The sequence below is a fragment of the Pseudophryne corroboree genome, unplaced genomic scaffold (assembly GCF_028390025.1).
Source record: "Pseudophryne corroboree isolate aPseCor3 unplaced genomic scaffold, aPseCor3.hap2 scaffold_195, whole genome shotgun sequence".
Taxonomy (NCBI): Eukaryota; Metazoa; Chordata; class Amphibia; order Anura; family Myobatrachidae; genus Pseudophryne; species Pseudophryne corroboree.
The window spans coordinates 27,101-54,350 of NW_026968590.1; the positions used below are offsets into that span (position 1 = coordinate 27,101).

At 44.4% G+C, this 27,250-nt stretch overlaps 23 non-coding genes and 1 pseudogene across 23 annotated transcripts; 9 read left to right on the plus strand and 15 right to left on the minus strand.

Moving 5' to 3' along the window:
* Positions 1-99: 99 nt before the first annotated feature.
* On the plus strand, positions 100-262 carry LOC135004845 (U1 spliceosomal RNA). Its single transcript, XR_010205568.1, has one exon. It is a non-coding gene; the product is annotated as a U1 spliceosomal RNA (small nuclear RNA).
* A 674-nt stretch (positions 263-936) lies between these two features.
* LOC135004668 (U1 spliceosomal RNA) lies at positions 937-1,102 on the plus strand. The gene has a single exon (XR_010205398.1). It is a non-coding gene; the product is annotated as a U1 spliceosomal RNA (small nuclear RNA).
* A 152-nt stretch (positions 1,103-1,254) lies between these two features.
* Positions 1,255-1,417, plus strand: LOC135004800 (U1 spliceosomal RNA). The gene has a single exon (XR_010205524.1). It is a non-coding gene; the product is annotated as a U1 spliceosomal RNA (small nuclear RNA).
* Positions 1,418-2,091: 674 nt separating this feature from the next.
* LOC135004766 (U1 spliceosomal RNA) lies at positions 2,092-2,255 on the plus strand. The gene has a single exon (XR_010205493.1). It is a non-coding gene; the product is annotated as a U1 spliceosomal RNA (small nuclear RNA).
* Positions 2,256-2,407: 152 nt separating this feature from the next.
* On the plus strand, positions 2,408-2,559 carry LOC135004969 (U1 spliceosomal RNA; annotated as a pseudogene).
* A 686-nt stretch (positions 2,560-3,245) lies between these two features.
* On the plus strand, positions 3,246-3,409 carry LOC135004675 (U1 spliceosomal RNA). Its single transcript, XR_010205404.1, has one exon. It is a non-coding gene; the product is annotated as a U1 spliceosomal RNA (small nuclear RNA).
* A 152-nt stretch (positions 3,410-3,561) lies between these two features.
* Positions 3,562-3,724, plus strand: LOC135004827 (U1 spliceosomal RNA). Its single transcript, XR_010205550.1, has one exon. It is a non-coding gene; the product is annotated as a U1 spliceosomal RNA (small nuclear RNA).
* Positions 3,725-4,398: 674 nt separating this feature from the next.
* LOC135004741 (U1 spliceosomal RNA) lies at positions 4,399-4,562 on the plus strand. The gene has a single exon (XR_010205469.1). It is a non-coding gene; the product is annotated as a U1 spliceosomal RNA (small nuclear RNA).
* Positions 4,563-4,714: 152 nt separating this feature from the next.
* LOC135004801 (U1 spliceosomal RNA) lies at positions 4,715-4,877 on the plus strand. Its single transcript, XR_010205525.1, has one exon. It is a non-coding gene; the product is annotated as a U1 spliceosomal RNA (small nuclear RNA).
* Positions 4,878-5,702: 825 nt separating this feature from the next.
* Positions 5,703-5,865, minus strand: LOC135004873 (U1 spliceosomal RNA). The gene has a single exon (XR_010205591.1). It is a non-coding gene; the product is annotated as a U1 spliceosomal RNA (small nuclear RNA).
* Positions 5,866-6,017: 152 nt separating this feature from the next.
* Positions 6,018-6,181, minus strand: LOC135004737 (U1 spliceosomal RNA). The gene has a single exon (XR_010205465.1). It is a non-coding gene; the product is annotated as a U1 spliceosomal RNA (small nuclear RNA).
* Positions 6,182-6,855: 674 nt separating this feature from the next.
* LOC135004861 (U1 spliceosomal RNA) lies at positions 6,856-7,018 on the minus strand. Its single transcript, XR_010205583.1, has one exon. It is a non-coding gene; the product is annotated as a U1 spliceosomal RNA (small nuclear RNA).
* Positions 7,019-7,170: 152 nt separating this feature from the next.
* On the minus strand, positions 7,171-7,334 carry LOC135004752 (U1 spliceosomal RNA). Its single transcript, XR_010205480.1, has one exon. It is a non-coding gene; the product is annotated as a U1 spliceosomal RNA (small nuclear RNA).
* A 674-nt stretch (positions 7,335-8,008) lies between these two features.
* LOC135004874 (U1 spliceosomal RNA) lies at positions 8,009-8,171 on the minus strand. The gene has a single exon (XR_010205592.1). It is a non-coding gene; the product is annotated as a U1 spliceosomal RNA (small nuclear RNA).
* Positions 8,172-8,323: 152 nt separating this feature from the next.
* Positions 8,324-8,487, minus strand: LOC135004728 (U1 spliceosomal RNA). Its single transcript, XR_010205456.1, has one exon. It is a non-coding gene; the product is annotated as a U1 spliceosomal RNA (small nuclear RNA).
* Positions 8,488-9,161: 674 nt separating this feature from the next.
* LOC135004875 (U1 spliceosomal RNA) lies at positions 9,162-9,324 on the minus strand. Its single transcript, XR_010205593.1, has one exon. It is a non-coding gene; the product is annotated as a U1 spliceosomal RNA (small nuclear RNA).
* A 152-nt stretch (positions 9,325-9,476) lies between these two features.
* On the minus strand, positions 9,477-9,640 carry LOC135004729 (U1 spliceosomal RNA). The gene has a single exon (XR_010205457.1). It is a non-coding gene; the product is annotated as a U1 spliceosomal RNA (small nuclear RNA).
* Positions 9,641-10,314: 674 nt separating this feature from the next.
* Positions 10,315-10,477, minus strand: LOC135004802 (U1 spliceosomal RNA). Its single transcript, XR_010205526.1, has one exon. It is a non-coding gene; the product is annotated as a U1 spliceosomal RNA (small nuclear RNA).
* A 152-nt stretch (positions 10,478-10,629) lies between these two features.
* LOC135004646 (U1 spliceosomal RNA) lies at positions 10,630-10,793 on the minus strand. Its single transcript, XR_010205377.1, has one exon. It is a non-coding gene; the product is annotated as a U1 spliceosomal RNA (small nuclear RNA).
* Positions 10,794-11,467: 674 nt separating this feature from the next.
* Positions 11,468-11,630, minus strand: LOC135004817 (U1 spliceosomal RNA). Its single transcript, XR_010205540.1, has one exon. It is a non-coding gene; the product is annotated as a U1 spliceosomal RNA (small nuclear RNA).
* Positions 11,631-11,782: 152 nt separating this feature from the next.
* Positions 11,783-11,947, minus strand: LOC135004898 (U1 spliceosomal RNA). Its single transcript, XR_010205615.1, has one exon. It is a non-coding gene; the product is annotated as a U1 spliceosomal RNA (small nuclear RNA).
* A 671-nt stretch (positions 11,948-12,618) lies between these two features.
* On the minus strand, positions 12,619-12,781 carry LOC135004903 (U1 spliceosomal RNA). The gene has a single exon (XR_010205620.1). It is a non-coding gene; the product is annotated as a U1 spliceosomal RNA (small nuclear RNA).
* Positions 12,782-12,933: 152 nt separating this feature from the next.
* Positions 12,934-13,098, minus strand: LOC135005037 (U1 spliceosomal RNA). The gene has a single exon (XR_010205729.1). It is a non-coding gene; the product is annotated as a U1 spliceosomal RNA (small nuclear RNA).
* A 972-nt stretch (positions 13,099-14,070) lies between these two features.
* On the minus strand, positions 14,071-14,234 carry LOC135004631 (U1 spliceosomal RNA). The gene has a single exon (XR_010205361.1). It is a non-coding gene; the product is annotated as a U1 spliceosomal RNA (small nuclear RNA).
* Positions 14,235-27,250: the final 13,016 nt, after the last annotated feature.

The following is a 27,250-nucleotide window of genomic DNA, read 5'->3' on the forward strand; positions in this document are numbered from 1 at the left end:
TTCTTCTTTCGAGAGTTCCCTTGTGCTGCCTCAGTTGGATCTCCTTCACTTTACAGGGGGGTACCCGAGCAGCGACCCTCCCCAGCTCTAGCCCAACTCCTACTTACCTGCCAGGTGAGATACTATGATCATGAAGGTGCTTCTCCCAGGGCAAGGCTCACCCATTGCACTCTGGGTGTGCTGCCCCTGCGATTTCCCCAAATGTGGGAAACTTGACTGCATAATTTGTGTTTCCCTTGGTCGGCTCTCGTATAATTCAGATCTCTTTGTCTCAGGTCTCTCTCCAGCCTAGTTTGCTGTCTGTTTCCACTTCTCTTTTCTTCAGCCGCTCCCTTCTATACCCTTGTGCACTATCCTGACTTCTCCTCCCGTCTGCTTACTTTGTGCCTTCCAATGCACAATGCAAACTACAGGTAGTGCTTCAGGGCCCACACCCTTTTACTTGCCTTACAGAGCAGCTCTGGAGCTGTTACAGTGCCCAGCTGCTGCAAGAAATCAGCTTGAATGCTTCAGGGGATGGGGCATGGCCAACATGAGCCCCACACCAAAGGAGGGTGGGGGTGTTTAATGCGAACTAGGGGTCATCCAAGCACTGCAAAAGGCCGCCATGCCCTGCATGCCCCTTTTCTCTTTTCATATGCAGATGAGGGTTCCAGTCAACTTTGGCCCACTGCTTGGATAACATCACCATATGCAAATCCGTCTGCTGCAGACCTTCCCCCAGGAGTGCTTGTACTAGTTGTTGCATATGGTTTGATATTTGATGGTGCTTCAGTATTAGGCAGCCTTCCGCCCTCCCATGTTCATCTGAAAAGATGTGGTCTCCCTGCAGTTGTTGTCCCCAGATGAGAGTTCCCTTGTGCTGCCTCAGTTGAATCTCCTTTGCTTGACAGAGATGTGCCTGAGCAGCGGCCCTCACCAGCCCTATCCCAAATCATACTTATTTTGCATAGGAGATACCATGGTCATGAAGATTGTTCTCCCAGGGTGAGGTTCATTCATTGCATTCTGGGTATGCTGACCCCCTGTGATTTTCCCAAATGTGGGAAACTCGACTGCATTATTTGTGGTAGTGGGGGGACTGTGTTTGTGCTTTCCTCTGGTCAGCTCTGGTAAAAGTCAGATTTCTTTGTCTCAGATCTTCCTCTAGCCTTGTTCTTCTTTCGAGAGTTCCCTGGTGCTGCCTCAGTTGGATCTCCTTCACTTCACAGGGGGGAACCCGAGCAGCGACCCTCCCCAGCTCTAGCCCAACTCCTACTTACCTGCCAGGTGAGATACTATGATCATGAAGGTGCTTCTCCCAGGGCAAGGCTCACCCATTGCACTCTGGGTGTGCTGCCCCTGCGATTTCCCCAAATGTGGGAAACTTGACTGCATAATTTGTGTTTCCCCTGGTCGGCTCTCGTATAATTCAGATCTCTTTGTCTCAGGTCTCTCTCCAGCCTAGTTTGCTGTCTGTTTCCACTTCTCTTTTCTTCAGCCGCTCCCTTCTATACCCTTGTGCACTATCCTGACTTCTCCTCCCGTCTGCTTACTTTGTGCCTTCCAATGCACAATGCGAACTACAGGTAGTGCTGCAGGGCCCACACCCTTTTACTTGCCTTACAGAGCAGCTCTGGAGCTGTTACAGTGCCCAGCTGCTGCAAGAAATCAGCTTGAATGCTTCAGGGGCTGGGGCATAGCCAACATGAGCCCCACACCAAAGGAGGGTGGAGGTGTTTAATGCAAACTAGGGGTCAGCCAAGCGCCGCAAAAGGCCACCATGCCCTGCACGCCCCTTTTCTCTTTTCATATGCAGACGAGGGTTGAAGCCAACTTTGACCCACTGCTTGGATGACATCACCATATGCAAATCCATCTGCGGCAGGCCTTCCCCCAGGAATGCTTGCACTAGTTGTTGCATTTGGTTTGTTGTTTGGGGGTGCTTCAGTATTAGGCAGCCTTCTGCCCTCCCATGTTCATCTGAAAATATATGTTCTCCCTGCAGTTGTTGTCCCAAGATGAGAGTTCCCTTGTGCTGCCTCAGTTGAATCTCCTTTACTTGACAGAGATGTGCATGAGCAGCGGCCCTCCCCAGCCCTATTCCAAATCATACTTATTTTGCATAGGAGATACCATGGTCATGAAGATTTTTCTCCCAGGGTGAGGTTCATTCATTGCATTTTGGGTATGCTGACCCCTGTGATTTCCCCAAATGTCGGAAACTTGACTGCATTATTTGTGGTAGTGGGAGACTGTGTTTGTGCTTTCCTCTGGTCAGCTCTGGTAAAAGTCAGATTTCTTTGTCTCAGATTTTCCTTTAGCCTTGTTCTTCTTTCGAGAGTTCCCTTGTGCTGCCTCAGTTGGATCTCCTTCACTTTACAGGGGGGTACCCGAGCAGCGACCCTCCCCAGCTCTAGCCCAACTCCTACTTACCTGCCAGGTGAGATACTATGATCATGAAGGTGCTTCTCCCAGGGCAAGGCTCACCCATTGTACTCTGGGTGTGATGCTCCTGCGATTTCCCCAAATGTGGGAATCTTGACTGCATAATTTGTGTTTCCCCTGGTCGGCTCACGTATAATTCAGATCTCTTTGTCTCAGGTCTCTCTCCAGCCTAGTTTGCTGTCTGTTTCCACTTCTCTTTTCTTCAGCCGCTCCCTTCTATACCCTTGTGCACTATCCTGACTTCTCCTCCCATCTGCTTACTTTGTGCCTTCCAATGCACAATGCAAACTACAGGTAGTGCTGCAGGGCCCACACCCTTTTACTTGCCTTACAGAGCAGCTCTGGAGCTGTTACAGTGCCCAGCTGCTGCAAGAAATCAGCTTGAATGCTTCAGGGGCAGGGGCATAGCCAACATGAGCCCCACACCGAAGGAGGGTGGAGGTGTTTAATGCGAACTAGGGGTCATCCAAGCACCGCAAAAGGCCGCCATGCCCTGCACGCCCCTTTTCTCTTTTCATATGCAGATGAGGGTTGAAGCCAACTTTGACCCACTGCTTGGATGACATCACCGTATGCAAATCCATCTTCTGCAGAACTTCCCCCAGGAATGCTTGCACTAGTTGTTGCATTTGGTTTGTTGTTTGGGGGGTGCTTCAGTATTAGGCAGCCTTCTGCCCTCCCATGTTCATCTGAAAATATGTGTTCTCCCTGCAGTTGTTGTCCCCAGATGAGAGTTCCCTTGTGCTGCCTCAGTTGAATCTCCTTTACTTGACAGAGATGTGCATGAGCAGCGGCCCTTCCCAGCCCTATTCCAAATCATACTTATTTTGCATAGGAGATACCATGGTCATGAAGATTGTTCTCCCAGGGTGAGGTTCATTCATTGCATTTTGGGTATGCTGACCTCTGTGATTTCCCCAAATGTGGGAAACTTGACTGCATTATTTGTGGTAGTGGGGGACTGTGTTTGTGCTTTCCTCTGGTCAGCTCTGGTAAAAGTCAGATTTCTTTGTCTCAGATTTTCCTCTAGCCTTGTTCTTCTTTCGAGAGTTCCCTTGTGCTGCCTCAGTTGGATCTCCTTCACTTTACAGGGGGGTACCCGAGCAGCGACCCTCCCCAGCTCTAGCCCAACTCCTACTTACCTGCCAGGTGAGATACTATGATCATGAAGGTGCTTCTCCCAGGGCAAGGCTCACCCATTGCACTCTGGGTGTGCTGCTCCTGCGATTTCCCCAAATGTGGGAAACTTGACTGCATAATTTGTGTTTCCCCTGGTCGGCTCTCGTATAATTCAGATCTCTTTGTCTCAGGTCTCTCTCCAGCCTAGTTTGCTGTCTGTTTCCACTTCTCTTTTCTTGAGCCGCTCCCTTCTATGCCCTTGCGCACTATCCTGACTTCTCCTCCTGTCTGCTTACTTTGTGCCTTCCAACGCACAATGCGAACTACAGGTAGTGCTGCAGGGCCCACACCCTTTTACTTGCCTTACAGAGCAGCTCTGGAGCTGTTACAGTGCCCAGCTGCTGCAAGAATTCAGCTTGAATGCTTCAGGGGCTGGGGCATAGCCAACATGAGCCCCACACCAAAGGAGGGTGGAGGTGTTTAATGCAAACTAGGGGTCAGCCAAGCGCCGCAAAAGGCCACCATGCCCTGCACGCCCCTTTTCTCTTTTCATATGCAGACGAGGGTTGAAGCCAACTTTGACCAACTGCTTGGATGACATCACCATATGCAAATCCATCTGCGGCAGGCCTTCCCCCAGGAATGCTTGCACTAGTTGTTGCATTTGGTTTGTTGTTTGGGGGTGCTTCAGTATTAGGCAGCCTTCTGCCCTCCCATGTTCATCTGAAAATATATGTTCTCCCTGCAGTTGTTGTCCCAAGATGAGAGTTCCCTTGTGCTGCCTCAGTTGAATCTCCTTTACTTGACAGAGATGTGCATGAGCAGCGGCCCTCCCCAGCCCTCTTCCAAATCATACTTATTTTGCATAGGAGATACCATGGTCATGAAGATTTTTCTCCCAGGGTGAGGTTCATTCATTGCATTTTGGGTATGCTGACCCCTGTGATTTCCCCAAATGTGGGAAACTCGACTGCATTATTTGTGGTAGTGGGAGGCTGTGTTTGTGATTTCTTCTGGTCAGCTCTGGTAAAAGTCAGATTTCTTTGTTTCAGATTTTCCTTTAGCCTTGTTCTTCTTTCGAGAGTTCCCTTGTGCTGCCTCAGTTGGATCTCCTTCACTTAACAGGGGGGTGCCCGAGCAGCGACCCTCCCTAGCTCTAGCCCAACTCCTACTTACCTGCCAGGTGAGATACTATGATCATGAAGGTGCTTCTCCCAGGGCAAGGCTCACCCATTGCACTCTGGGTGTGCTGCCCCTGCGATTTCCCCAAATGTGGGAAACTTGACTGCATAATTTGTGTTTCCCCTGGTCGGCTCTCGTATAATTCAGATCTCTTTGTCTCAGATCTCTCTCCAGCCTAGTTTGCTGTCTGTTTCCACTTCTCTTTTCTTCAGCCGCTCCCTTCTATACCCTTGTGCACTATCCTGACTTCTCCTCCCGTCTGCTTACTTTGTGCCTTCCAATGCACAATGCAAACTACAGGTAGTGCTGCAGGGCCCACACCCTTTTACTTGCCTTACAGAGCGTCTCTGGAGCTGTTACAGTGCCCAGCTGCTGCAAGAAATCTGCTTGAATGCTTCAGGGGATGGGACATGGCCAACATGAGCCCCACACCAAAGGAGGGTGGAGCAGAAGGCTGCCTAATACTGAAGCACCCCCAAACAGCAAACCAAATGCAACAACTAGTGCAAGCATTCCTGGGGGAAGGCCTGCCGCAGATGGATTTGCATACGGTGATGTCATCCAAGCAGTGGGTCAAAGGTGGCTTCAACCCTCGTCTGCATATAAAAACAGAAAAGGGGCGTGCAGGGCATGGTGGCCTTTTGCGGTGCTTGACTGACCCCTAGTTTGCATTAAACACCTCCACCCTCCTTCGGTGTGGGGCTCATGTTGGCTATGCCCCAGCCCCTGAAGCATTCAAGCTGATTTCTTGCAGCAGCTGGCCACTGTAACAGCTCCAGAGCTGCTCTGTAAGGCAAGTAAAAGGGTGTGGGCCCTGCAGCACTACCTGTAGTTTGCATTGTGCATTGGAAGGCACAAAGTAAGCAGACGGGAGGAGTCAGGATAGTGCACAAGGGTATAGAAGGGAGCGGCTGAAGAAAAGAGAAGTGGAAACAGACAGCAAACTAGGCTGGAGAGAGACCTGAGACAAAGAGATCTGAATTATACGAGAGCCGACCAGGGGAAACACAAATTATGCAGTCAAGTTTCCCACATTTGGGGAAATCGCAGGAGCAGCACACCCAGAGTACAATGGGTGAGCCTTGCCCTGGGAGAAGCACCTTCATGATCATAGTATCTCACCTGGCAGGTAAGTAGGAGTTGGGCTAGAGCTGGGGAGGGTCGCTGCTCGGGTACCCCCCTGTAAAGTGAAGGAGATCCAACTGAGGCAGCACAAGGGAACTCTCGAAAGAAGAACAAGGCTAAAGGAAAATCTGAGACAAAGAAATCTGACTTTTACCAGAGCTGACCAGAAGAAATCACAAACACAGCCTCCCACTACCACAAATAATGCAGTCAAGTTTCCCACATTTGGGGAAATCACAGGGGTCAGCATACCCAAAATGCAATGAATAAACCTCACCCTGGGAGAAAAATCTTCATGACCATGGTATCTCCTATGCAAAATAAGTATGATTTGGAATAGGGCTGGGGAGGGCCGCTGCTCATGCACATCTCTGTCAAGTAAAGGAGATTTAACTGAGGCAACACAAGGGAACTCTCATCTGGGGACAACAACTGCAGGGAGAACATATATTTTCAGATGAACATGGGAGGGCAGAAGGCTGCCTAATACTGAAGCACCCCCAAACAACAAACCAAATGCAACAACTAGTGCAAGCATTCCTGGGGGAAGGCCTGCCGCAGATGGATTTGCATATGGTGATGTCATCCAAGCAGTGGGTCAAAGTTGGCTTCAACCCTCGTCTGCATATGAAAAGAGAAAAGGGGCGTGCAGGGCATGGCGGCCTTTTGCGGTGCTTGGATGACCCCTAGTTCGCATTAAACACCTCCACCCTCTTTTGGTGTGGGGCTCATGTTGGCCATGCCCCATCCCCTGAAGCATTCAAGCAGATTTCTTGCAGCAGCTGGGCACTGTAACAGCTCCAGAGCTGCTCTGTAAGGCAAGTAAAAGGGTGTGGGCCCTGCAGCACTACCTGTAGTTTGCATTGTGCATTGGAAGGCACAAAGTAAGCAGACGGGAGGAGAAGTCAGGATAGTGCACAAGGTTATAGAAGGGAGCGGCTGAAGAAAAGAGAAGTGGAAACAGACAGCAAACTAGGCTGGAGAGAGACCTGAGACAAAGAGATCTGAATTATACGAGAGCCGACCAGGGGAAACACAAATTATGCAGTCAAGTTTCCCACATTTGGGGAAATCGCAGGGGCAGCACACCCAGAGTGCAATGGGTGAGCCTTGCCCTGGGAGAAGCACCATCATGATCATAGTATCTCACCTGGCAGGTAAGTAGGAGTTGGGCTAGAGCTGGGGAGGGTCTCTGCTCGGGCACCCCCCTGTCAAGTGAAGGAGATCCAACTGAGGCAGCACAAGGGAACTCTCAAAAGAAGAACAGGGCTAGAGGAAGATCTGAAACAAAGAAATCTGACTTTTACCAGAGCTGACCAGAGGAAAACACAAACACAGTCCCCCACTACCACAAATAAAGCAGTCGAGTTTCCCACATTTGGGGAAATCACAGGGGTCAGCATACCCAGAATGCAATGAATGAACCTCACCCTGGGAGAATAATCTTCATGACCATGGTATGTCCTATGCAAAATAAGTATGATTTGGGATAGAGCTGGGGTGGGCCGCTGCTCAGGCACATCTCTGTCAAGTTAAGGAGTTTCAACTGAGGCAGCACAAGGGAACTCTCATCTGGGGACAACAACTGCAGGGAGACCACATCTTTTCAGATGAACATGGGAGGGCAGAAGGCTGCCTAATACTGAAGCACCCCCAAACAACAAACCAAATGCAACAACTAGTGCAAGCATTCCTGGGGGAAGTTCTGCAGAAGACGGATTTGCATACGGTGATGTCATCCAAGCAGTGGGTCAAAGTTGGCTTCAACCCTCATCTGCATATGAAAAGAGAAAAGGGGCGTGCAGGGCATGGCGGCTTTTTGCGGTGCTTGGATGACCCCTAGTTCGCATTAAACACCTCCACCTTCCTTTGGTGTGGGGCTCATGTTGGCCATGCCCCATCCCCTGAAGCATTCAAGCTGATTTCTTGCAGCAGCTGGGCACTGTAACAGCTCCAGAGCTGCTCTGTAAGGCAAGTAAAAGGGTGTGGGCCCTGCAGCACTACCTGTAGTTTGCATTGTGCATTGGAAGGCACAAAGTAAGCAGACGGGAGGAGAAGTCAGGATAGTGCACAAGGGTATAGAAGGGAGCGGCTGAAGAAAAGAGAAGTGGAAACAGACAGCAAACTAGGCTGGAGAGAGACCTGAGACAAAGAGATCTGAATTATACGAGAGCCGACCAGGGGAAACACAAATTATGCAGTCAAGTTTCCCACATTTGGGGAAATCGCAGGAGCAGCACACCCAGAGTACAATGGGTGAGCCTTGCCCTGGGAGAAGCACCTTCATGATCATAGTATCTCACCTGGCAGGTAAGTAGGAGTTGGGCTAGAGCTGGGGAGGGTCGCTGCTCGGGTACCCCCCTGTAAAGTGAAGGAGATCCAACTGAGGCAGCACAAGGGAACTCTCGAAAGAAGAACAAGGCTAAAGGAAAATCTGAGACAAAGAAATCTGACTTTTACCAGAGCTGACCAGAGGAAAGCACAAACACAGTCTCCCACTACCACAAATAATGCAGTCAAGTTTCCCACATTTGGGGAAATCACAGGGGTCAGCATACCCAAAATGCAATGAATGAACCTCACCCTGGGAGAAAAATCTTCATGACCATGGTATCTCCTATGCAAAATAAGTATGATTTGGAATAGGGCTGGGGAGGGCCGCTGCTCATGCACATCTCTGTCAAGTAAAGGAGATTCAACTGAGGCAGCACAAGGGAACTCTCATCTTGGGACAACAACTGCAGGGAGAACACATATTTTCAGATGAACATGGGAGGGCAGAAGGCTGCCTAATACTGAAGCACCTCCAAACAACAAACCAAATGCAACAACTAGTGCAAGCATTCCTGGGGGAAGGCCTGCCGCAGATGGATTTGCATATGGTGATGTCATCCAAGCAGTGGGTCAAAGTTGGCTTCAACCCTCGTCTGCATATGAAAACAGAAAAGGGGCGTGCAGGGCATGGTGGCCTTTTGCGGCGCTTGTCTGACCCCTAGTTTGCATTAAACACCTCCACCCTCCTTCGGTGTGGGGCTCATGTTGGCTATGCCCCAGCCCCTGAAGCATTCAAGCTGATTTCTTGCAGCAGCTGGGCACTGTAACAGCTCCAGAGCTGCTCTGTAAGGCAAGTAAAAGGGTGTGGGCCCTGCAGCACTACCTGTAGTTTGCATTGTGCATTGGAAGGCACAAAGTAAGCAGACGGGAGGAGAAGTCAGGATAGTGCACAAGGGTATAGAAGGGAGCGGCTGAAGAAAAGAGAAGTGGAAACAGACAGCAAACTAGGCTGGAGAGAGACCTGAGACAAAGAGATCTGAATTATACGAGAGCCGACCAGGGGAAACACAAATTATGCAGTCAAGTTTCCCACATTTGGGGAAATCGCAGGAGCAGCACACCCAGAGTACAATGGGTGAGCCTTGCCCTGGGAGAAGCACCTTCATGATCATAGTATCTCACCTGGCAGGTAAGTAGGAGTTGGGCTAGAGCTGGGGAGGGTCGCTGCTCGGGTACCCCCCTGTAAAGTGAAGGAGATCCAACTGAGGCAGCACAAGGGAACTCTCGAAAGAAGAACAAGGCTAAAGGAAAATCTGAGACAAAGAAATCTGACTTTTACCAGAGCTGACCAGAGGAAAGCACAAACACAGTCTCCCACTACCACAAATAATGCAGTCAAGTTTCCCACATTTGGGGAAATCACAGGGGTCAGCATACCCAAAATGCAATGAATGAACCTCACCCTGGGAGAAAAATCTTCATGACCATGGTATCTCCTATGCAAAATAAGTATGATTTGGAATAGGGCTGGGGAGGGCCGCTGCTCATGCACATCTCTGTCAAGTAAAGGAGATTCAACTGAGGCAGCACAAGGGAACTCTCATCTTGGGACAACAACTGCAGGGAGAACACATATTTTCAGATGAACATGGGAGGGCAAAAGGCTGCCTAATACTGAAGCACCCCCAAACAACAAACCAAATGCAACAACTAGTGCAAGCATTCCTGGGGGAAGTTCTGCAGAAGACGGATTTGCATACGGTGATGTCATCCAAGCAGTGGGTCAAAGTTGGCTTCAACCCTCATCTGCATATGAAAAGAGAGAAGGGGCGTGCAGGGCATGGCGGCCTTTTGCGGTGCTTGGATGACCCCTAGTTCGCATTAAACACCTCCACCCTCCTTTGGTGTGGGGCTCATGTTGGCCATGCCCCATCCCCTGAAGCATTCAAGCTGATTTCTTGCAGCAGCTGGGCACTGTAACAGCTCCAGAGCTGCTCTGTAAGGCAAGTAAAAGGGTGTGGGCCCTGCAGCACTACATGTAGTGTGCATTGTGCATTGGAAGGCACAAAGTAAGCAGACGGGAGGAGAAGTCAGGATAGTGCACAAGGGTATAGAAGGGAGCGGCTGAAGAAAAGAGAAGTGGAAACAGACAGCAAACTAGGCTGGAGAGAGACCTGAGACAAAGAGATCTGAATTATACGAGAGCCGACCAGGGGAAACACAAATTATGCAGTCAAGTTTCCCACATTTGGGGAAATCGCAGGGGCAGCACACCCAGAGTGCAATGGGTGAGCCTTGCCCTGGGAGAAGCACCTTCATGATCATAGTATCTCACCTGGCAGGTAAGTAGGAGTTGGGCTAGAGCTGGGGAAAGTCGCTGTTCGGGCACCCCCCTGTCAAGTGAAAGAGATCCAACTGAGGCAGCACAAGGGAACTCTCGAAAGAAGAACAAGGCTAGAGGAAGATCTGAGACAAAGAAATCTGACTTTTTCCAGAGCTGACCAGAGGAAAGCACAAACACAGTCCCCCACTACCACAAATAATGCAGTCGAGTTTCCCACATTTGGGGAAATCACAGGGGTCAGCATACCCAAAATGCAATGAATGAACCTCACCCTGGGAGAACAATCTTCATGACCATGGTATCTCCTATGCAAAATAAGTATGATTTGGGATAGGGCTGGGGAGGGCCGCTGCTCATGCACATCTCTGTCAAGTAAAGGAGATTCAACTGAGGCAGCACAAGGAAACTCTCATCTGGGGACAACAACTGCAGGGAGAACACATATTTTCAGATGAACATGGGAGGGCAGAAGGCTGCCTAATACTGAAGCACCCCCAAACAACAAACCAAATGCAACAACTAGTACAAGCATTCCTGGGGGAAGTTCTGCAGAAGACGGAATTGCATACGGTGATGTCTTCCAAGCAGTGGGCCAAAGTTGGCTGGAACCCTCATCTGCATATGAAAAGAGAAAAGGGGTATGCAGGGCATGGCGGCCTTTTGCGGCGCTTGGATGACCCTTAGTTCGCATTAAACACCTCCACCCTCCTTCGGTGTGGGGCTCATGTTGGCCATGCCCCATCCCCTGAAGCATTCAAGCTGATTTCTTGCAGCAGCTTGGCACTGTAACAGCTCCAGAGCTGTTCAGTAAGGCAAGTAAAAGGGTGTGGGCCCTGCAGCACTACCTGTAGTTTGCATTGCGCATTGGAAGGCACAAAGTAAGCAGACAGGAGGAGAAGTCAGGATAGTGCACAAGGGTATAAAAGGGAGCGGCTCAAGAAAAGAGAAGTTGAAACAGACAGCAAACTAGGCTGGAGAGAGACCTGAGACAAAGAGATCTGAATTATACGAGACCTGACCAGGGGAAACACAAATTATGCAGTCAAGTTTCCCACATTTGGGGAAATCGCAGGGGCAGCACACCCAGAGTGCAATGGGTGAGCCTTGCCCTGGGAGAAGCACCTTCATGATCATAGTATCTCACCTGGCAGGTAAGTAGGAGTTGGGCTAGAGCTGGGGAGGGTCGCTGCTCGGGCACCCCCCTGTCAAGTGAAGGAGATCCAACTGAGGCAGCACAAGGAAACTCTCGAAAGAAGAACAAGGCTAGAGGAAGATCTGAAACAAAGAAATCTGACTTTTACCAGAGCTGACCAGAGGAAAACACAAACACAGTCCCCCACTACCAACAAATAAAGCAGTCGCGTTTCCCACATTTGGGGAAATCACAGAGGTCAGCATACCCAGAATGCAATGAATGAACCTCACCCTGGGAGAGTAATCTTCATGACCATGGTATCTCCTATGCAAAATAAGTATGATTTGGGATAGGGCTGGGGAGGGCCGCTGCTCATGCACATCTCTGTCAAGTAAAGGAGATTCAACTGAGGCAGCACAAGGGAACTCTCATCTGGGGACAACAACTGCAGGGAGAACACATATTTTCAGATGAACATGGGAGGGCAGAAGGCTGCCTAATACTGAAGCACCCCCAAACAACAAACCAAATGCAACAACTAGTGCAAGCATTCCTGGGGGAAGTTCTGCAGAAGACGGATTTGCATACGGTGATGTCATCCAAGCAGTGGGTCAAAGTTGGCTTCAACCCTCATCTGCATATGAAAAGAGAAAAGGGGCGTGCAGGGCATGGCGGCCTTTTGCGGTGCTTGGATGACCCCTAGTTCGCATTAAACACCCCCACCCTCCTTTGGTGTGGGGCTCATGTTTGCCATGCCCCATCCCCTGAAGCATTCAAGCTGATTTATTGCAGCAGCTGGGCACTGTAACAGCTCCAGAGCTGCTCTGAACGGCAAGTAAAAGGGTGTGGGCCCTGCAGCACTACCTGTAGTTTGCATTGTGCATTGGAAGGCACAAAGTAAGCAGACGGGAGAAGTCAGGATAGTGCGCAAGGGCATAGAAGGGAGCGGCTCAAGAAAAGAGAAGTTGAAACAGACAGCAAACTAGGCTGGAGAGAGACCTGAGACAAAGAGATCTGAATTATACGAGAGCCGACCAGGGGAAACACAAATTATGCAGTCAAGTTTCCCACATTTGGGGAAATCGCAGGAGCAGCACACCCAGAGTGCAATGGGTGAGCCTTGCCCTGGGAGAAGCACCTTCCTGATTATAGTATCTCACCTGGCAGGTAAGTAGGAGTTGGGCTAGAGCTTGGGAGGGTCGCTGCTCGGGCACCCCCCTGTCAAGTGAAGGAGATCCAACTGAGGCAGCAATAGGAAACTCTCGAAAGAAGAACAAGGCTAGAGGAAGATCTGAGACAAAGAAATCTGACTTTTACCAGAGCTGACCAGAGGAAAGCACAAACACAGTCCCCCACTACCACAAATAATGCAGTCGAGTTTCCCCAAATTTGGGAAAATCACAGGGGTCAGCATACCCAGAATGCAATGAATGAACCTCACCCTGGGAGAACAATCTTCATGACCATGGTATCTCCTATGCAAAATAAGTATGATTTAGGATAGGGCTGGGGAGGGCCGCTGCTCAGGCACATCTCTGTCAAGTAAAGGAGATTCAACTGAGGCAGCACAAGGGAACTCTCATCTGGGGACAACAACTGCAGGGAGAACACATATTTTCAGATGAACATGGGAGGGCAGTAGGCTGCCTAATACTGAAGCACCCCCAAACAACAAACCAAATGCAACAACTAGTGCAAGCATTCCTGGGGGAAGGCCTGCAGCAGATGGATTTGCATACGGTGATGTCATCCAAGCAGTGGGTCAAAGTTGGCTTCAACCCTCGTCTGCATATGAAAAGAGAAAAGGGGCGTGCAGGGCATGGCGGCCTTTTGCGGCGCTTGGATGACCCCTAGTTCGCATTAAACACCTCCACCCTCCTTCGGTGTGGGGCTCATGTTGGCTATGCCCCAGCCCCTGAAGCATTCAAGCTGATTTCTTGCAGCAGCTGGGCACTGTAACAGCTCCAGAGCTGCTCTGTACGGCAAGTAAAAGGGTGTGGGCCCTGCAGCACTACCTGTAGTTTGCATTGTGCATTGGAAGGCACAAAGTAAGCAGACAGGAGGAGAAGTCAGGATAGTGCACAAGGGTATAAAAGGGAGGGGCTCATGAAAAAAGAAGTGGAAACAGACAGCAAACTAGGCTGGAGAGAGACCTGAGACAAAGAGATCTGAATTATACGAGAGCCGACCAGGGGAAACACAAATTATGCAGTCAAGCTTCCCACATTTGGGTTAATCAGAGTGCAATGGGTGAGCCTTGCCCTGGGAGAAGCACCTTTATGATCATAGTATCTCACCTGGCAGGTAAGTAGGAGTTGGGCTAGAGCTGGGGAGGGTCGCTGCTCGGGCACCCCCCTGTCAAGTGAAAGAGATCCAACTGAGGCAGCACAAGGGAACTCTCGAAAGAAGAACAAGGCTAGAGGAAGATCTGAGACAAATAAATCTGACTTTTACCAGAGCTGACCAGAGGAAAGCACAAACACAGTCCCCCACTACCACAAATAATGCAGTCGAGTTTCCCACATTTGGGGAAATCACAGGGGTCAGCATACCCAGAATACAATGAATGAACCTCACCCTGGGAGAACAATCTTCATGACCATGGTATCTCCTATGCAAAATAAGTATGATTTGGGATAGGGCTGGGGAGGGCCGCTGCTCAGGCACATCTCTGTCAAGTAAAGGAGATTCAACTGAGGCAGCACAAGGGAACTCTCATCTGGGGACAACAACTGCAGGGAGAACACATATTTTCAGATGAACATGGGAGGGCAGAAGGCTGCCTAATACTGAAGCACCCCCAAACAACAAACCAAATGCAACAACTAGTGCAAGCATTCCTGGGGGAAGGCCTGCAGCAGATGAATTTTAAAGCCTCCTGTTAGTGCTTCATCTACACGTTATAGCCCTGAATTTTCCAATGCCTATCTCTTTGCAAAAGAGAGATATCGGCAAGGAATAGCTGTATTGTACCTTTGCATTTTTCTCCCAAACGAAAGACACTAGAATGAAAATTTTAAAGCCTCCTGTTAGTGCTTCATCTACACGTTATAGCCCTGCATTTTCCAATGCCTATCTCTTTGCAAAAGAGAGATATCGGCAAGGAAAAGCTGCATTGTACCTTTGCATTTTTCTCCCAAACGAAAGACACTAGAATGAAAATTGTAAAGCCTCCTGTTAGTGCTTCATCTACACGTTATAGCCCTGCATTTTCCAATGCCTAGCTCTTTGCAAAAGAGAGATATTGGCAAGGAAAAGCTGTATTGTACCTTTGCATTTTTCTCCCAAACGAAGGACACTAGGTTGAAAATTTTAAAGCCTCCTATTAGTGCTTCATCTACACGTTATAGCCCTGAATTTTCCAATGCCTATCTCTTTGCAAAAGAGAGATATCGGCAAGGAAAAGCTGCATTGTACTTTTGCATTTTTCTCCCAAACGAAAGACACTAGAATGAAAATTTTAAAGCCTCCTTTTAGTGCTTCATCTACACGTAATAGTCCTGAATTTTCCAATGCCTATCTCTTTGCAAAAGAGAGATATCGGCAAGGAAATGCTGTATTGTACCTTTGCATTTTTCTCCCAAACGAAAGACACTAGAATGAAAATTTTAAAGCCTCCTGTTAGTGCTTCATCTACACGTTATAGCCCTGCATTTTCCTATGCCTATCTCTTTGCAAAAGAGAGATATCGGCAAGGAAAAGCTGTATTGTACCTTTGCATTTTTCTCCCAAACGAAAGACACTAGAATGAAAATTGTAAAGCCTCCTGTTAGTGCTTCATCTACACGTTATAGCCCTGAATTTTCCAATGCCTATCTCTTTGCAAAAGAGAGATATCGGCAAGGAAAAACTGTATTGTACCTTTGCATTTTTCTCCCAAACGAAAGACACTAGAATGAAAATTTTAAAGCCTCCTGTTAGTGCTTCATCTACACGTTATAGCCCTGAATTTTCCAATGCCTAGCTCTTTGCAAAAGAGAGATATTGGCAAGGAAAAGCTGTATTGTACCTTTGCATTTTTCTCCCAAACGAAGGACACTAGATTGAAAATTTTAAAGCCTCCTATTAGTGCTTCATCTACACGTTATAGCCCTGAATTTTCCAATGCCTATCTCTTTGCAAAAGAGAGATATCGGCAAGGAAAAGCTGCATTGTACTTTTGCATTTTTCTCCCAAACGAAAGACACTAGAATGAAAATTTTAAAGCCTCCTTTTAGTGCTTCATCTACACGTTATAGCCCTGCATTTTCCAATGCCTATCTCTTTGCAAAAGAGAGATATCGGCAAGGAAAAGCTGTATTGTACCTTTGCATTTTTCTCCCAAACGAAAGACACTAGAATGAAAATTGTAAAGCCTCCTGTTAGTGCTTCATCTACACGTTATAGCCCTGAATTTTCCAATGCCTATCTCTTTGCAAAAGAGAGATATCGGCAAGGAAAAACTGTATTGTACCTTTGCATTTTTCTCCCAAACGAAAGACACTAGAATGAAAATTTTAAAGCCTCCTGTTAGTGCTTCATCTACACGTTATAGCCCTGAATTTTCCAATGCCTAGCTCTTTGCAAAAGAGAGATATCGGCAAGGAAAAGCTGTATTGTACCTTTGCATTTTTCTCCCAAACGAAGGACACTAGAATGAAAATTTTAAAGCCTCCTGTTAGTGCTTCATCTACACGTTATAGCCCTGAATTTTCCAATGCCTATCTCTTTGCAAAAGAGAGATATCGGCAAGGAAAAGCTGTATTGTACCTTTGCATTTTTCTCCCAAACGAAAGACACTAGAATGAAAATTTTAAAGCCTCCTGTTAGTGCTTCATCTACACGTTATAGCCCTGAATTTTCCAATGCCTATCTCTGTGCAAAAGAGAGATATCGGCAAGGAAATGCTGTATTGTACCTTTGCATTTTTCTCCCAAACGAAAGACACTAGAATGAAAATTTTAAAGCCTCCTGTTAGTGCTTCATCTACACGTTATAGCCCTGCATTTTCCAATGCCTATCTCTTTGCAAAAGAGAGATATCGGCAAGGAAATGCTGCATTGTACCTTTGCATTTTTCTCCCAAACGAAAGACACTAGAATGAAAATTGTAAAGCCTCCTGTTAGTGCTTCATCTACACGTTATAGCCCTGCATTTTCCAATGCCTAGCTCTTTGCAAAAGAGAGATATTGGCAAGGAAAAGCTGTATTGTACCTTTGCATTTTTCTCCCAAACGAAGGACACTAGATTGAAAATTTTAAAGCCTCCTATTAGTGCTTCATCTACACGTTATAGCCCTGAATTTTCCAATGCCTATCTCTTTGCAAAAGAGAGATATCGGCAAGGAAAAGCTGCATTGTACTTTTGCATTTTTCTCCCAAACGAAAGACACTAGAATGAAAATTTTAAAGCCTCCTTTTAGTGCTTCATCTACACGTAATAGTCCTGAATTTTCCAATGCCTATCTCTTTGCAAAAGAGAGATATCGGCAAGGAAATGCTGTATTGTACCTTTGCATTTTTCTCCCAAACGAAAGACACTAGAATGAAAATTTTAAAGCCTCCTGTTAGTGCTTCATCTACACGTTATAGCCCTGCATTTTCCAATGCCTATCTCTTTGCAAAAGAGAGATATCGGCAAGGAAAAGCTGTATTGTACCTTTGCATTTTTCTCCCAAACGAAAGACACTAGAATGAAAATTGTAAAGCCTCCTGTTAGTGCTTCATCTACACGTTATAGCCCTGAATTTTCCAATGCCTATCTCTTTGCAAAAGAGAGATATCGGCAAGGAAAAACTGTATTGTACCTTTGCATTTTTCTCCCAAACGAAAGACACTAGAATGAAAATTGTAAAGCCTCCTGTTAGTGCTTCATCTACACGTTATAGCCCTGCATTTTCCAATGCCTAGCTCTTTGCAAAAGAGAGATATTGGCAAGGAAAAGCTGTATTGTACCTTTGCATTTTTCTCCCAAACGAAGGACACTAGATTGAAAATTTTAAAGCCTCCTATTAGTGCTTCATCTACACGTTATAGCCCTGAATTTTCCAATGCCTATCTCTTTGCAAAAGAGAGATATCGGCAAGGAAAAGCTGCATTGTACTTTTGCATTTTTCTCCCAAACGAAAGACACTAGAATGAAAATTTTAAAGCCTCCTTTTAGTGCTTCATCTACACGTTATAGCCCTGCATTTTCCAATGCCTATCTCTTTGCAAAAGAGAGATATCGGCAAGGAAAAGCTGTATTGTACCTTTGCATTTTTCTCCCAAACGAAAGACACTAGAATGAAAATTGTAAAGCCTCCTGTTAGTGCTTCATCTACACGTTATAGCCCTGAATTTTCCAATGCCTATCTCTTTGCAAAAGAGAGATATCGGCAAGGAAAAACTGTATTGTACCTTTGCATTTTTCTCCCAAACGAAAGACACTAGAATGAAAATTTTAAAGCCTCCTGTTAGTGCTTCATCTACACGTTATAGCCCTGAATTTTCCAATGCCTAGCTCTTTGCAAAAGAGAGATATCGGCAAGGAAAAGCTGCATTGTACTTTTGCATTTTTCTCCCAAACGAAAGACACTAGAATGAAAATTTTAAAGCCTCCTTTTAGTGCTTCATCTACACGTAATAGTCCTGAATTTTCCAATGCCTATCTCTTTGCAAAAGAGAGATATCGGCAAGGAAATGCTGTATTGTACCTTTGCATTTTTCTCCCAAACGAAAGACACTAGAATGAAAATTTTAAAGCCTCCTGTTAGTGCTTCATCTACACGTTATAGCCCTGCATTTTCCAATGCCTATCTCTTTGCAAAAGAGAGATATCGGCAAGGAAAAGCTGTATTGTACCTTTGCATTTTTCTCCCAAACGAAAGACACTAGAATGAAAATTGTAAAGCCTCCTGTTAGTGCTTCATCTACACGTTATAGCCCTGAATTTTCCAATGCCTATCTCTTTGCAAAAGAGAGATATCGGCAAGGAAAAACTGTATTGTACCTTTGCATTTTTCTCCCAAACGAAAGACACTAGAATGAAAATTGTAAAGCCTCCTGTTAGTGCTTCATCTACACGTTATAGCCCTGCATTTTCCAATGCCTAGCTCTTTGCAAAAGAGAGATATTGGCAAGGAAAAGCTGTATTGTACCTTTGCATTTTTCTCCCAAACGAAGGACACTAGATTGAAAATTTTAAAGCCTCCTATTAGTGCTTCATCTACACGTTATAGCCCTGCATTTTCCAATGCCTATCTCTTTGCAAAAGAGAGATATCGGCAAGGAAAAGCTGCAATGTACTTTTGCATTTTTCTCCCAAACGAAAGACACTAGAATGAAAATTTTAAAGCCTCCTTTTAGTGCTTCATCTACACGTAATAGTCCTGAATTTTCCAATGCCTATCTCTTTGCAAAAGAGAGATATCGTCAAGGAAATGCTGTATTGTACCTTTGCATTTTTCTCCCAAACGAAAGACACTAGAATGAAAATTTTAAAGCCTCCTGTTAGTGCTTCATCTACACGTTATAGCCCTGCATTTTCCAATGCCTATCTCTTTGCAAAAGAGAGATATCGGCAAGGAAAAGCTGTATTGTACCTTTGCATTTTTCTCCCAAACGAAAGACACTAGAATGAAAATTGTAAAGCCTCCTGTTAGTGCTTCATCTACACGTTATAGCCCTGAATTTTCCAATGCCTATCTCTTTGCAAAAGAGAGATATCGGCAAGGAAAAACTGTATTGTACCTTTGCATTTTTCTCCCAAACGAAAGACACTAGAATGAAAATTTTAAAGCCTCCTGTTAGTGCTTCATCTACACGTTATAGCCCTGAATTTTCCAATGCCTAGCTCTTTGCAAAAGAGAGATATTGGCAAGGAAAAGCTGTATTGTACCTTTGCATTTTTCTCCCAAACGAAGGACACTAGATTGAAAATTTTAAAGCTTCCTATTAGTGCTTCATCTACACGTTATAGCCCTGAATTTTCCAATGCCTATCTCTTTGCAAAAGAGAGATATCGGCAAGGAAAAGCTGTATTGTACCTTTGCATTTTTCTCCCAAACGAAGGACACTAGAATGAAAATTTTAAAGCCTCCTGTTAGTGCTTCATCTACACGTTATAGCCCTGAATTTTCCAATGCCTATCTCTTTGCAAAAGAGAGATATCGGCAAGGAAAAGCTGTATTGTACCTTTGCATTTTTCTCCCAAACGAAAGACACTAGAATGAAAATTTTAAAGCCTCCTGTTAGTGCTTCATCTACACGTTATAGCCCTGCATTTTCCAATGCCTATCTCTTTACAAAAGAGAGATATCGGCAAGGAAAAGCTGCATTGTACCTTTGCATTTTTCTCCCAAACGAAAGACACTAGAATGAAAATTGTAAAGCCTCCTGTTAGTGCTTCATCTACACGTTATAGCCCTGCATTTTCCAATGCCTAGCTCTTTGCAAAAGAGAGATATTGGCAAGGAAAAGCTGTATTGTACCTTTGCATTTTTCTCCCAAACGAAGGACACTAGATTGAAAATTTTAAAGCCTCCTATTAGTGCTTCATCTACACGTTATAGCCCTGAATTTTCCAATGATTAGCTCTTTGCAAAAGAGAGATATTGGCAAGGAAAAGCTGTATTGTACCTTTGCATTTTTCTCCCAAACGAAGGACACTAGATTGAAAATTTTAAAGCCTCCTATTAGTGCTTCATCTACACGTTATAGCCCTGAATTTTCCAATGCCTATCTCTTTGCAAAAGAGAGATATCGGCAAGGAAAAGCTGCAATGTACTTTTGCATTTTTCTCCCAAACGAAAGACACTAGAATGAAAATTTTAAAGCCTCCTTTTAGTGCTTCATCTACACGTAATAGTCCTGAATTTTCCAATGCCTATCTCTTTGCAAAAGAGAGATATCGGCAAGGAAATGCTGTATTGTACCTTTGCATTTTTCTCCCAAACGAAAGACACTAGAATGAAAATTTTAAAGCCTCCTGTTAGTGCTTCATCTACACGTTATAGCCCTGCATTTTCCAATGCCTATCTCTTTACAAAAGAGAGATATCGGCAAGGAAAAGCTGCATTGTACCTTTGCATTTTTCTCCCAAACGAAAGACACTAGAATGAAAATTGTAAAGCCTCCTGTTAGTGCTTCATCTACACGTTATAGCCCTGAATTTTCCAATGCCTAGCTCTTTGCAAAAGAGAGATATTGGCAAGGAAAAGCTGTATTGTACCTTTGCATTTTTCTCCCAAACGAAGGACACTAGATTGAAAATTTTAAAGCCTCCTATTAGTGCTTCATCTACACGTTATAGCCCTGAATTTTCCAATGCCTATCTCTTTGCAAAAGAGAGATATCGGCAAGGAAAAGCTGCATTGTACTTTTGCATTTTTCTCCCAAACGAAAGACACTAGAATGAAAATTTTAAAGCCTCCTTTTAGTGCTTCATCTACACGTTATAGCCCTGCATTTTCCAATGCCTATCTCTTTGCAAAAGAGAGATATCGGCAAGGAAAAGCTGTATTGTACCTTTGCATTTTTCTCCCAAACGAAAGACACTAGAATGAAAATTGTAAAGCCTCCTGTTAGTGCTTCATCTACACGTTATAGCCCTGAATTTTCCAATGCCTATCTCTTTGCAAAAGAGAGATATCGGCAAGGAAAAACTGTATTGTACCTTTGCATTTTTCTCCCAAACGAAAGACACTAGAATGAAAATTTTAAAGCCTCCTGTTAGTGCTTCATCTACACGTTATAGCCCTGAATTTTCCAATGCCTAGCTCTTTGCAAAAGAGAGATATCGGCAAGGAAAAGCTGCATTGTACTTTTGCATTTTTCTCCCAAACGAAAGACACTAGAATGAAAATTTTAAAGCCTCCTTTTAGTGCTTCATCTACACGTAATAGTCCTGAATTTTCCAATGCCTATCTCTTTGCAAAAGAGAGATATCGGCAAGGAAATGCTGTATTGTACCTTTGCATTTTTCTCCCAAACGAAAGACACTAGAATGAAAATTTTAAAGCCTCCTGTTAGTGCTTCATCTACACGTTATAGCCCTGCATTTTCCAATGCCTATCTCTTTGCAAAAGAGAGATATCGGCAAGGAAAAGCTGTATTGTACCTTTGCATTTTTCTCCCAAACGAAAGACACTAGAATGAAAATTGTAAAGCCTCCTGTTAGTGCTTCATCTACACGTTATAGCCCTGAATTTTCCAATGCCTATCTCTTTGCAAAAGAGAGATATCGGCAAGGAAAAACTGTATTGTACCTTTGCATTTTTCTCCCAAACGAAAGACACTAGAATGAAAATTGTAAAGCCTCCTGTTAGTGCTTCATCTACACGTTATAGCTCTGCATTTTCCAATGCCTAGCTCTTTGCAAAAGAGAGATATTGGCAAGGAAAAGCTGTATTGTACCTTTGCATTTTTCTCCCAAACGAAGGACACTAGATTGAAAATTTTAAAGCCTCCTATTAGTGCTTCATCTACACGTTATAGCCCTGCATTTTCCAATGCCTATCTCTTTGCAAAAGAGAGATATCGGCTAGGAAAAGCTGCAATGTACTTTTGCATTTTTCTCCCAAACGAAAGACACTAGAATGAAAATTTTAAAGCCTCCTTTTAGTGCTTCATCTACACGTAATAGTCCTGAATTTTCCAATGCCTATCTCTTTGCAAAAGAGAGATATCGTCAAGGAAATGCTGTATTGTACCTTTGCATTTTTCTCCCAAACGAAAGACACTAGAATGAAAATTTTAAAGCCTCCTGTTAGTGCTTCATCTACACGTTATAGCCCTGCATTTTCCAATGCCTATCTCTTTGCAAAAGAGAGATATCGGCAAGGAAAAGCTGTATTGTACCTTTGCATTTTTCTCCCAAACGAAAGACACTAGATTGAAAATTTTAAAGCTTCCTATTAGTGCTTCATCTACACGTTATAGCCCTGAATTTTCCAATGCCTAGCTCTTTGCAAAAGAGAGATATTGGCAAGGAAAAGCTGTATTGTACCTTTGCATTTTTCTCCCAAACGAAGGACACTAGATTGAAAATTTTAAAGCTTCCTATTAGTGCTTCATCTACACGTTATAGCCCTGAATTTTCCAATGCCTATCTCTTTGCAAAAGAGAGATATCGGCAAGGAAAAGCTGTATTGTACCTTTGCATTTTTCTCCCAAACGAAGGACACTAGAATGAAAATTTTAAAGCCTCCTGTTAGTGCTTCATCTACACGTTATAGCCCTGAATTTTCCAATGCCTATCTCTTTGCAAAAGAGAGATATCGGCAAGGAAAAGCTGTATTGTACCTTTGCATTTTTCTCCCAAACGAAAGACACTAGAATGAAAATTTTAAAGCCTCCTGTTAGTGCTTCATCTACACGTTATAGCCCTGCATTTTCCAATGCCTATCTCTTTACAAAAGAGAGATATCGGCAAGGAAAAGCTGCATTGTACCTTTGCATTTTTCTCCCAAACGAAAGACACTAGAATGAAAATTGTAAAGCCTCCTGTTAGTGCTTCATCTACACGTTATAGCCCTGCATTTTCCAATGCCTAGCTCTTTGCAAAAGAGAGATATTGGCAAGGAAAAGCTGTATTGTACCTTTGCATTTTTCTCCCAAACGAAGGACACTAGATTGAAAATTTTAAAGCCTCCTATTAGTGCTTCATCTACACGTTATAGCCCTGAATTTTCCAATGATTAGCTCTTTGCAAAAGAGAGATATTGGCAAGGAAAAGCTGTATTGTACCTTTGCATTTTTCTCCCAAACGAAGGACACTAGATTGAAAATTTTAAAGCCTCCTATTAGTGCTTCATCTACACGTTATAGCCCTGAATTTTCCAATGCCTATCTCTTTGCAAAAGAGAGATATCGGCAAGGAAAAGCTGCAATGTACTTTTGCATTTTTCTCCCAAACGAAAGACACTAGAATGAAAATTTTAAAGCCTCCTTTTAGTGCTTCATCTACACGTAATAGTCCTGAATTTTCCAATGCCTATCTCTTTGCAAAAGAGAGATATCGGCAAGGAAATGCTGTATTGTACCTTTGCATTTTTCTCCCAAACGAAAGACACTAGAATGAAAATTTTAAAGCCTCCTGTTAGTGCTTCATCTACACGTTATAGCCCTGCATTTTCCAATGCCTATCTCTTTACAAAAGAGAGATATCGGCAAGGAAAAGCTGCATTGTACCTTTGCATTTTTCTCCCAAACGAAAGACACTAGAATGAAAATTGTAAAGCCTCCTGTTAGTGCTTCATCTACACGTTATAGCCCTGCATTTTCCAATGCCTAGCTCTTTGCAAAAGAGAGATATTGGCAAGGAAAAGCTGTATTGTACCTTTGCATTTTTCTCCCAAACGAAGGACACTAGATTGAAAATTTTAAAGCCTCCTATTAGTGCTTCATCTACACGTTATAGCCCTGAATTTTCCAATGCCTAGCTCTTTGCAAAAGAGAGATATTGGCAAGGAAAAGCTGTATTGTACCTTTGCATTTTTCTCCCAAACGAAGGACACTAGATTGAAAATTTTAAAGCCTCCTATTAGTGCTTCATCTACACGTTATAGCCCTGAATTTTCCAATGATTAGCTCTTTGCAAAAGAGAGATATTGGCAAGGAAAAGCTGTATTGTACCTTTGCATTTTTCTCCCAAACGAAGGACACTAGATTGAAAATTTTAAAGCCTCCTATTAGTGCTTCATCTACACGTTATAGCCCTGAATTTTCCAATGCCTATCTCTTTGCAAAAGAGAGATATCGGCAAGGAAAAGCTGCAATGTACTTTTGCATTTTTCTCCCAAACGAAAGACACTAGAATGAAAATTTTAAAGCCTCCTTTTAGTGCTTCATCTACACGTAATAGTCCTGAATTTTCCAATGCCTATCTCTTTGCAAAAGAGAGATATCGGCAAGGAAATGCTGTATTGTACCTTTGCATTTTTCTCCCAAACGAAAGACACTAGAATGAAAATTTTAAAGCCTCCTGTTAGTGCTTCATCTACACGTTATAGCCCTGCATTTTCCAATGCCTATCTCTTTACAAAAGAGAGATATCGGCAAGGAAAAGCTGCATTGTACCTTTGCATTTTTCTCCCAAACGAAAGACACTAGAATGAAAATTGTAAAGCCTCCTGTTAGTGCTTCATCTACACGTTATAGCCCTGCATTTTCCAATGCCTAGCTCTTTGCAAAAGAGAGATATTGGCAAGGAAAAGCTGTATTGTACCTTTGCATTTTTCTCCCAAACGAAGGACACTAGATTGAAAATTTTAAAGCCTCCTATTAGTGCTTCATCTACACGTTATAGCCCTGAATTTTCCAATGCCTAGCTCTTTGCAAAAGAGAGATATTGGCAAGGAAAAGCTGTATTGTACCTTTGCATTTTTCTCCCAAACGAAGGACACTAGATTGAAAATTTTAAAGCCTCCTATTAGTGCTTCATCTACACGTTATAGCCCTGAATTTTCCAATGCCTATCTCTTTGCAAAAGAGAGATATCGGCAAGGAAAAGCTGCATTGTACTTTTGCATTTTTCTCCCAAACGAAAGACACTAGAATGAAAATTTTAAAGCCTCCTTTTAGTGCTTCATCTACACGTAATAGTCCTGAATTTTCCAATACCTATCTCTTTGCAAAAGAGAGATATCGGCAAGGAAATGCTGTATTGTACCTTTGCATTTTTCTCCCAAACGAAAGACACTAGAATGAAAATTTTAAAGCCTCCTGTTAGTGCTTCATCTACACGTTATAGCCCTGCATTTTCCAATGCCTATCTCTTTGCAAAAGAGAGATATCGGCAAGGAAAAGCTGTATTGTACCTTTGCATTTTTCTCCCAAACGAAAGACACTAGAATGAAAATTGTAAAGCCTCCTGTTAGTGCTTCATCTACACGTTATAGCCCTGAATTTTCCAATGCCTATCTCTTTGCAAAAGAGAGATATCGGCAAGGAAAAACTGTATTGTACCTTTGCATTTTTCTCCCAAACGAAAGACACTAGAATGAAAATTTGAAAGCCTCCTGTTAGTGCTTCATCTACACGTTATAGCCCTGAATTTTCCAATGCCTAGCTCTTTGCAAAAGAGAGATATTGGCAAGGAAAAGCTGTATTGTACCTTTGCATTTTTCTCCCAAACGAAGGACACTAGATTGAAAATTTTAAAGCCTCCTATTAGTGCTTCATCTACACGTTATAGCCCTGAATTTTCCAATGCCTATCTCTTTGCAAAAGAGAGATATCGGCAAGGAAAAACTGTATTGTACCTTTGCATTTTTCTCCAAACGAAAGACACTAGAATGAAAATTGTAAAGCCTCCTGTTAGTGCTTCATCTACACGTTATAGCCCTGCATTTTCCAATGCCTAGCTCTTTGCAAAAGAGAGATATTGGCAAGGAAAAGCTGTATTGTACCTTTGCATTTTTCTCCCAAACGAAGGACACTAGATTGAAAATTTTAAAGCCTCCTATTAGTGCTTCATCTACACGTTATAGCCCTGCATTTTCCAATGCCTAGCTCTTTGCAAAAGAGAGATATTGGCAAGGAAAAGCTGTATTGTACCTTTGCATTTTTCTCCCAAACGAAGGACACTAGATTGAAAATTTTAAAGCCTCCTATTAGTGCTTCATCTACACGTTATAGCCCTGAATTTTCCAATGCCTATCTCTTTGCAAAAGAGAGATATCGGCAAGGAAAAGCTGCATTGTACTTTTGCATTTTTCTCCCAAACGAAAGACACTAGAATGAAAATTTTAAAGCCTCCTTTTAGTGCTTCATCTACACGTAATAGTCCTGAATTTTCCAATGCCTATCTCTTTGCAAAAGAGAGATATCGGCAAGGAAATGCTGTATTGTACCTTTGCATTTTTCTCCCAAACGAAAGACACTAGAATGAAAATTTTAAAGCCTCCTGTTAGTGCTTCATCTACACGTTATAGCCCTGCATTTTCCAATGCCTATCTCTTTGCAAAAGAGAGATATCGGCAAGGAAAAGCTGTATTGTACCTTTGCATTTTTCTCCCAAACGAAAGACACTAGAATGAAAATTGTAAAGCCTCCTGTTAGTGCTTCATCTACACGTTATAGCCCTGAATTTTCCAATGCCTATCTCTTTGCAAAAGAGAGATATCGGCAAGGAAAAACTGTATTGTACCTTTGCATTTTTCTCCCAAACGAAAGACACTAGAATGAAAATTTTAAAGCCTCCTATTAGTGCTTCATCTACACGTTATAGCCCTGAATTTTCCAATGCCTAGCTCTTTGCAAAAGAGAGATATTGGCAAGGAAAAGCTGTATTGTACCTTTGCATTTTTCTCCCAAACGAAGGACACTAGATTGAAAATTTTAAAGCCTCCTATTAGTGCTTCATCTACACGTTATAGCCCTGAATTTTCCAATGCCTATCTCTTTGCAAAAGAGAGATATCGGCAAGGAAAAACTGTATTGTACCTTTGCATTTTTCTCCAAACGAAAGACACTAGAATGAAAATTGTAAAGCCTCCTGTTAGTGCTTCATCTACACGTTATAGCCCTGCATTTTCCAATGCCTAGCTCTTTGCAAAAGAGAGATATTGGCAAGGAAAAGCTCTATTGTACCTTTGCATTTTTCTCCCAAACGAAGGACACTAGATTGAAAATTTTAAAGCCTCCTATTAGTGCTTCATCTACACGTTATAGCCCTGAATTTTC